Raw genomic sequence first — 9,712 nt, 5'->3', positions numbered from 1 at the left:
TGGGAGAAGGTATTTGCTAAGTTTATAAACAACATTAGGTTCACATGTTGCCTATATAAATAATTCACATGTCAATAAGACAGAGAAGGACAGCTATAGAGAAATAATTTCATAACCAACTGTTGTTGCTTTTGTGTACCATAAAGTTGGAACCGATCCTTAGCCCATCCTCTGGTGGGTTTTCAGAGGCAGTTAAAGGCACAGAAGGAAATTGCCCATCCATTTTCCCCATAGCAGCTGCCATGCTTTTGGGATTGCAGCGCAGCTTCTTGCCACTAGGCCACCAAAGCTCCCTTAAGATAATAAATATAGCAATAACAAATGAATTTTAAAACTTACTACTTACCAAAGGAGGAATTTTTTTTTTCTTTTTAAAAGAAGGCAGCCTTGATTTCTTTGTTTCACAAAGCTGGAAGAGTTGGTGGCTTTTTGGTTATTAGTCAAAGAGACCAACTCCCACATTCTCGTAGAACTCCTCTGACTCTCCCCTTGAGTCCACCTTGGCTGGGGCCACAGCAGCAGTGGCAGTGAGACCATCGGGGCAGCAGTCACAAATGCAGATGGATCAACCAGGAAGGCCTTGACCTTCTCAGCCAGTGGAAAGGTGTGTTTAAGTCTGGGCCTGGACAAAGCCAGGCCCAGCTTGTACCCACTGATGATCTAGTTGGGTATTGAGGCCACAGCTGGGTAATCGATCAGCAGACATATGCTGGCAACGTTATGGACACACTACTGGAAGCGGGTGTGCAGAGTCTCCTCTGTGATGTCAAACACTTTGGGGCTGTAGATGCTGCTGTTGCCAAACACCTGCTTGGATGATCTGCCCAAAGGAGAAGGGGGAGATGTTGAGCCTGGCACCTTATCTCCAGTCTTAGTTATCTGCATATCACTCAGGATTTCAATGGTAGCTCTGGTGATGTCCTAAGCCTGGAAGGAGGAGGGCTTCTCCCGGCCCAGACGGGTGGGTATTCTGGACCAGCATGGTAACCATGGAGCGACGGCACCAGCACGGGCAGCAGCCAGCACTTTGTTGGGAAGCAGCATGTCCCTGATTTCAGTGATGCTCTCTTTTGTGAACACAAACCCCACGTTTCCCCACGTGTGAGGCAGCAGCTTCTCCAGGGCTGAGCTGACGTCCAAGAGGCCCCGGATGGCCTTGCGCATCGTGGTGTTCTTGCCCAGGTGCACCAAAGCCATCCCGCGAAGGGACATGGGAACTGCTGCGTCTGCTTCGATCCTCCATTGTCTGCAACCATGATGAAGCATTTCGGATAATAATCCAGAAGTTGGATGACCGTAAGGGAGTAGTTGGACTTCCAGGTCGCCCTGTCTTCCCTGGGCACCACTGCGGTGTGTCAGAGATGGCCACGCGGGTTTAAAGACCATGTCACTCTTGCGAGAACACCTGGCGAGAGGCAAAGGTGGATTTTTGAATGTCCAATAAGTAAATGAAAAAGTGTTTTGCCTCATTGTTGTTGTTAAGTGCCGTTGAGTTGTAGGCAACTCATAGCGACCCTATGAACAAAAGTCGTCAACACTTGTGTGACTTTCATCCTTTCTCCAGGTTCATAGGGTTTTCGGAGGCAAGCTATTACGGAATGGATACCACTCCTCCTTCCATTTCCCTTATTAGCAGCCAGAAAAACGCAAATTCAGAACAGTGAGATATTCATTGAAATAGCAAAAATCCTTTTGGGGTGTTTTGGTTTTTGGGTTTTTTTTTTATCTAGCAATTTCAATCACTTACTCATTCATTGCCATTGAGTTGGAGTCGTAGCTGACTCTCCAGCAAGTTTTCTGAGGCTATAAATGATACAGTAGGAAATTGTTCGTCTTTCTCTTTCTCCCATGACAACTGTAAGTTAGCAGTGCAATACCGTAACCACTAGGCCACAGCACAACTCCCTAAAATCCAGTGTTGGCACAGAATAGGAGCAGCAGGTTATTTCATCACCTGCTCGTGGGATAATGATTTGGTAAACTACTATGTAAAACTAGGACCATCAAGTAATATTCATGATATTCATGATACTCATATCCAATAATAGGTATCCTTTATATATTTCTTTAAAATGTATCCCAGGACATGTACACCCATGTTAATCATGGCTTTGTTCACAATAGCAAGGAGTTGGAAACAACCTAAATGCCCATCAACGAACAAATGGATGGAGAATCTGTGGTATATTCACACAATGGAATACTACGCTGCATTGAAAAACAAGGAACATCCCCCACCCAGTGTTGTAAGAACCTATACTTTTTGATCTTGTGTAACCGTTTATGTTCCAGGAACTAGCTAACCACAAAGTGAACAAACACTTACTGGGAAAATCCTGTATCTTAACTGGCATCAACAGCAGGTGGCTGACCCAGGACTGAACTTCTGCTTTTCCGAAGAGCCAATGAGCATTCTCCACACCAAAGAACCCCTAGACCCTCTATAAAAACCCCTTGCTTTCTCGGTTTGGGCTCGACTCCCCTGTCTCCTGTGTGAGATACGGGTCGACCTGGAGCTCCGCCAATAAAAACCTCGTGTGTTTGCAAAAAAAAAGAAAGAAAAAGAAAAGAAAAGAAAAACAAGGAACACATGCAATATTATTCAAAACGGGTGACCCTGGAGGACATTATGCTGGGTGAAGTATCTCACTCAAAAAAGGACAAATACTGCATAGTGCCACTGTTGTAAAACAGGACTGACATCAGGGTTGGGGGAAGACTGAGAAAGATGGGATAAATAATGTATACTGTATTGAAACAAATAAGGGAGAAAACTGTTTAAAAGGGATATGTGATTAGGTATTTTTGTCATGAAGGGAGTCCAGAGTGAAGGCTGCATAGTGGAGTGGACCTGGGGGGAGGGATTTTAAAACGATGTAAGAATGTTTCTTTTACTGTTCCAAGAGGGGAGTGTACTTGGGGGTGTTGGGGGAGAGAAGTGCAACAATGAATGAATGGAAATCCAAAGTCTCTGTAAATTTTCATTGAAATTAATAATAAAAAAAATTTTTTAAATGTATCCCAGGACACAGATATGGAAGTAATTACAACAGCATAATTCATAATAACTCAAAACTGAAATCAAGCCAATACATGTCAATAGTTGAATGGATAAATCAAATTATAATCTATTCAAATGATGTTTCTGTGGATGAAAGGTGTCATTGAGCCCACTACAACTAATAGAGACCCTATGAGCAACACAGATGAACCTTGCTCTGTCCTGTGCCATCCTCACAAAGCTCTTTGAACCCATTGTTATAGTCACTGTGTCAATCTATCTTATTGATAGCCTTCCTCTTCCTCTGACCCTCCACCTTTCCCAGAATTATTTCAATAAAAAGACAAGTTGCACTGGGAAGTCTGCTGTCAAGAACCAAATTGCTAAAGAGCAATTATGTCAGCCTAAAGACTAAGGTGCATCTAATCCAGGCCATGGTCTTCTCAATTGTTTGTTCTGCATCTGACAGTGATTTTCCCACCTTCTCCTTTTTCTGTTCCCCTTCTCTTCTTTCTCTTTTGAGCATTTATACACATCTGACTCAATCATCTGTTTTCACAATAATGGCCTTAAGCAATATTTTTCCTTATGTGACTGAGATATTTCACTCAGTAAAATGCTCTCCAGTCTCTCTCAAGCAATATATTTTACAAAATTGTTACTCCTTAGTACTGCGTAGTCTTCCATTGTGTGAATGTACCACAATTTCTCAATTCATTTGTTTGTTAATGGGCATTAAGCTGTTTCCATTTTCTTGCTATTGTGAATAATGTTGCAGTGAATTTGAGTGCCCCAGAGATTTGGGTATTTGTGCTATGAAATAGAAAAAAATTCCTCATTCGTTTGTTTTCCTGCAGGAGTGGCATCTACTTCCTAAACAACATGCCTCTGGAAATTCTATGACCTTTGATAAATGTTCATAGTTATAGAAAGGCTTCAGACCTTTTGTTTATGGGGTCCCTATGATTCGTGCTCAATTCCAAGGCAATCAACAACAACAACAGGAGAGATGCACGTGCTGAGCAAGACCTGGTAGATGAGAATAAGCAGGTAATAGAATCTGGGAGAGTGTAGCAAAATGTGTCACCAGTGCAAAGGTCCTCAGAAAAGCAAGAATGTAGAGCTTTGTTAAAAGAAAGAAAAGAGTGTGGCTCAGGCACATTGACTAAAGGAGAAAGTGGTAGCTAATGAGGTTTGTGTAACAGAAAAAGCTAGATAATTCATCCCACAGTGAGGCTTTAGAATTGAATTCTGAGAGTTAACATGAAGTCATTGGTTAGTTCTGAGGAGGAAATTGGTACTTCATTGACTTGAAGCATCATTCTGGCTCCTATGTGGAGAATGAAATGGAAAATAGCTCCAATTAGACAAGCCTTAATGAGGAAAATATCTTTTTTAAAAAGCACAACACCTTGAACAAATTGTAAAGTAATCAAAATAAGGCAGAAATTGTTAAGTCAGCACTCTAAACTGGTTTATAAATAACATTTTTAGCCAGAGGTAAGACCCAGTTTGTGTCACCTGATATTATTGAAATTTAACCAGAAATCTGTTCTTACTGGTTGAGGAAGAAAAGGCCAGAGTTGAAGCAACAACAGTAACCAGAGAGGGAGGGGTTTCTTGAAGAGAATTACAGAGTGGAAGCAACAAATTCTGTACAAAACTCCTACATAGATCTCGGGCTCCTGAGATAGATATATATATCAGGAACATGCTGAGTAAATTGCATAAAAGTAAAAAAAGAAACAAAACCACTACTGTTGAGTCCATTCTGACACATAGCAACTCTAGTCTGTGAACTCATTGCCTTCAGGTCTGAACTGACTCCTAGCTGACCTTCCAGTGGGTTTTCAGAGGCTGTAGATCACAGAGCAGGAGATTCTTCCTCAGGAGCTGATAGATTCCAACTGCCAGCGAGGCATGGCCTTTGGTTTATTAACACAATTCCTAGGGCTTATGACACCAGAGACACCTTTGGAGAAGGACATGATGCTGAGCATGGAGGGTCAGTGAAGGAGAGGAAGACCCTTAACCAGGTGGATTGACATGGAAACTGCTGCAATAGGCTCTTGTGTGTCAAGAAGTATGAGGATGCCCAGGATAGAACAGGGTTCAGATCTTTTGTTCATAGGATCGCTATGAGTAATACTCACTTCAACGGCACCAAACAACAACAGCAACAGGGCCTAACTCAGGTGTATATTGGTCTCCAGACTGATACTGTTGTTCTTTAGCACTTTGGAGAGATCCCTGACAGCAGATTTCTCCAGTGCAATTCATTTTTTTTATTTCCTGACTGGTGGTGCTAAGAATGTTGATTGTGGATTCAAGCAAGCTGAAATTATTAACAGCCTCAATCTCTCCTCCATCTGTCCCAGTGTTGCCAATTGGCCCAGTAATTATTATCTTTGTTTTCTTTTTTTCTTTTCTTTTTCTTTTCCCCCCTTTTTTTGTTGTGTACCATTGAGTCAGATCCGACTGGCATAGGAGGAGATTGCTCCTCCTTCTGCAGTGAAGCATCTGGTGGGTTCAAACTGCTGCCTTTGTGATTGCAGGAATCTTTGTTTCCTTGATGTTAAACTTCAATTCCTTTTGTAGATTACAGTCCTTGACTTTGTGCAGCAAATGCCTCAGGTCCTCTTCCGTTTCAGCAAGGTTGTGTCATCTGCATAACACAGGTTATGATTCTTCCTCCAATCCTGATGCCACATTTCTCCTCAAAAAGCCCAGCCTCCCAAATTATCTGTTCTGCACATAAGTCGAAAGAATATGGAAACAAGACACATCCCTCACTCACTGCTTTCCTGATCTGGGGCTATGCAATATTTCCTCGCTCTGTCTGACAACCGCTTCCTGGTCCGAATATATGTTTCACAAGAGCACAATCAGGTGTTCTGGGATTCCCGTTCTTCTCAAGGTTAGCCACAATTTGTTGTTATCCCATAGTCAATGAAGCACAGATAGACACTTCTCTGGTACTCTTTGCTTTCAGCCAAGATCCAGTTGACATTGGTGATAATGTCTTCAGTGTCACAGCCTTTTCTAAACCAGGCCTGTATTTCTCTGTCAATATACTATTCCAGTCTTTAATCTTCAGGAGGGTTATGCTTGTGTGTGATATCAGCGGTTTAGTTTGACAATTTCCACGTTCAACACATTCTGTTGACTCATCCCTTTTTTTTGAGTGGGAACAAATATGGATCTATTCCAGTCAATCAGCCAGGTAGTTATTCTCCAGATTTCTTGGCACAACTAGGGCACCATTTGTTTTTTTAAGTATGTTAATTGATATTTCATCAATTTCTGGAACTTGTTTTTTTGTTAATTCTTACAGAGAAGCTTGAACTTCCTCTTTCTTTACCATTGTCTCTTGATCATATGTTGTTTCATGGCTGCGTCAACAAATCCTTTTTGGTATAATGACTGTTTGTACTCAGTCCATCTTTGTTTTTAATGTTTCCTGGATCATTCCATATTCTGCCCACAGTATCCTCAAGTATTGTAACTTGAGGCTTGAATTTGTTCTTCAGTTCCTTTGTCTTAAGAAATTCCGGGTGAGTTTGTCCCTTTTGATTTTACATTTCATTATACTTTGTCTACTTGAACTGCCCTTGGTAATCTTCTGTTCAGCTCCTTAACTTCCTGATTTCTGGTGATCTAGTGGTAAGAAATTGTGCTGCAGTTCCAAAGATATGTGGTTCAAATTCACGAACTCCTCCATAGGAGAAAGACAATCAATAGCCTCCCACATGATTTACATCCCTTTAGTTCTGACTCTATGACACATTAAAAAAACCACAAAGAACAGAGAGGGAGATGACAGAAAAATTAACAATTTGAGTGACCTTTTGGACAAAAGCAAAAAGTACACTTGAATATAAAATAGAGATGCTTTCTTATGTTGTTAGTTGTTAAGTATCATCAAGTACAATCCACAGTGACTCTATGCACAATAGATTTGAACCTTGTTCTATCCTATGCCGTCCTCACCACCTCTGAAACATTTTTTCCCATTACTGCAGTCACTGTGTCAATCTACTTCATTGAAGGTCTTCCTCTATTTTGCCAACTCCACATTTTCTTTTTTTCCCTCTATTTTTTTCTCCACCTTTTCAAGCATGATGCCCCTTTCCAAAGAATAGTCTCTCTAGCAACAATTCCAAAGTATGTGAGATGAAGCTTTGTCATCTTTGCCTGCAAGGAGCACCCTGGTTGCACAGTTTGTTTGAGGAAGTGATATCTTATAGAAATAATATAATTCAGGTTAGAAGAAAGGGAGTAGAATACTGGTGCCAATGTTTCAAACATCTCCCTGCCTGGCCTGTGCCTCTTGACTGATTCAAGCTCAAGGTCATTGTGGTTGAGTCAAACTAAATTATAGCTAACCTTCCAGCACTGTTTCAGAGACTGTAAACCACATGGGAAACTTTCCATCGTTCACCTCTGGAGAAACTGATGAATTCATACTGTCTGTCTTTGGGTTGGGCAGCTTCACTCTCTACTCAAACCCACTTGATTGATTATATTCTGAAAATTATAACTGCAGATATTATATTTGTGTACATCTGATTTGACCATGTCATCTTTTATGTTAACACAGGTACACATGCATATCCTTTAGAATACATTTATTTGTTTGTCTAATAAGTGCAGTTGTCTTTGAAATTTGCTTTTAAAGCGACTCCTGACCGTTTGCTCACTCACTGCTCTCAAGAGGGTCATGTCGGCCCACCAGTGGACATCCAGGCCAGCAAATTGCAAAGGGAATAGACTACTCCTCTTCCACCCTCAGAGCCTCTAGTGGACTCACACTAATGGAGATACACAGCCTTTTAGTAAACAGCTCAACTCCCTCCAGACTACTCTACTAGAGCTCCTCTACATCCCATAGTTATGCTGTTGTTGTTGTTGTTGTTGTTGTTGTTATTGTTATGCACCGTCAAATCAGAACTGACTCCTTGGTGACCCTCCAGTGGGTTTTCAGAGGCAGCAAATAGAACAGGAGATGAACTATCTTTCTCCTGTGACACTTACAAATAGGTGATATTAAATACTAAAATTTCAGCAGAGAAGTTGAAATAATAAAGACTTTATTATTTTGATTTTTTTGTTGAAGAAGTCCTAGAGTAAGAGTTTAGATTACTAAACTCTCACTCTCAGTCTACTTATAAGATGAAATAATTACATAATGTGTTTTCTGAAAACACTCCTGGTTGTGAAAACTTGGGGTTCCAAAACAGTACAGGAAAATAATTTCTTTATACCAGAAAAACTAACAAAATAAGAAACAAGACAAGTCAGTTTCAAGGCAACAGAATGTAAAAGAAAAAAAGACAATGGCCCAATCCTCCCTCTGGTGGTAAAAATGTTCAAGAGCCCCTGAGGACTCAACTTTCCAAGCTCCTGTAGCCTCTCTGATGCAGCACGTTCTTTTTCTTATTAGCTGGTAACCCCATACACAACAGAAGAAAGGACTGCCCAGCCCTGCACCAGCTCCATGATCAGATGCAGACCAGATCACTATGATCCATTTGCATTTTCATTGGCTGATTTTCAGAAGTAGATTGCCACATCTTTTTTCTTAGTCTACTTTGGTCTGGGAGCTCTGCTGAAATATAGTTGGCATCTTAGCAACATGCTAGCCTCCACTGACAGATGAATGGCAGCTGCACATGGGATGAACTGACTGGGATTAGAACCTGGGCCTCCTGTATGGACAGCAAGAATTCTCCCATGTAACAACTATTCTCCAACTCATGTTAGAACCAACTTATAGCTGGCCTTCTGTTGGTTTTAAGGCTGCTTTAATCACACAGCAGCTTGTCCATCTTTGTCCTGAGGAGCAGCTGTTGGATTCAAATCATCCACCTTTGAGCTGGCAAACCAACTCCACTAGGCCACCAGCGCGCCTAACAACGATTACCCCTAGTCTCACTCACTCGCTCTCATTTTCATCATGTTAGAACCACTCATATCTGGTCTTCCACTGGATAGACTATGAATCCCATCAGAGGAAATTGCCTATCTTTCTCTCAAGGAGCCATTAGTAACTTATACTACCAGAAAAACGTGTAAACTAGGTACTAGATCACTGTTGTTGTTGTTGTTAGGTGCCGTCGAGTCACCTGTGACTCATAGCGACCCTATGTACAACAGCCCTAAACCCTGCTCTATCCTATGCCAACCTCACTGTCTCTGACACACCCATCCTGATTACCTCAGTCACTGAATCAATCCACCTCATAGAGGGTCTTCCCCTCCTGTGCTGTCCCTCCACCCTCCCAAGCATGAGGTCCTTCTCCAAGGACTGGTCCCTCCTTGCAATGTGTCCAAAATATGTCAGACAAAGCCCCAGAATCTCAGAGCTCCCTAAATATACTCCCTTCTAATCTATTATATTTCCTATAATTTTCTTTTCCCATTATGATACTTAGTGGTAAGGACTTGCACTGCCAACCCAAAGGTACATGATTTGAATCCACCAGCTGTTTCATGGGAGAAAGTTGAACAATTTTTCCCCATGTGATTTACTTCCTCTGAAAACCTGCTTGAGGGTCAGCTATGAATTGATTCTGCCTTAATGTTTCACAACACAACAATATGACACTTAGAGGAGAAAGCTTTGTTTGAGGGTTCTTTGCTGTCTTAATTAGTTTACAATTTCTTATAGACATTGACTGACAGCCGTTGGGTTGATTTTAATTCATGGTG

General features: G+C 41.4%; 1 pseudogene; it reads right to left on the bottom strand.

Moving 5' to 3' along the window:
• Positions 1 to 436: 436 nt before the first annotated feature.
• Positions 437 to 7,723, bottom strand: LOC102872082 (annotated as a pseudogene).
• Between the last annotated feature and the right edge of the window lie 1,989 nt (positions 7,724 to 9,712).

This window comes from Elephantulus edwardii, unplaced genomic scaffold, assembly GCF_000299155.1.
Source record: "Elephantulus edwardii isolate Elephantulus edwardi_28Jun2011 unplaced genomic scaffold, EleEdw1.0 scaffold00010, whole genome shotgun sequence".
In the NCBI taxonomy this organism is placed as follows: domain Eukaryota; kingdom Metazoa; phylum Chordata; class Mammalia; order Macroscelidea; family Macroscelididae; genus Elephantulus; species Elephantulus edwardii.
This window is presented reverse-complemented; position numbering and strand designations above follow the sequence as displayed.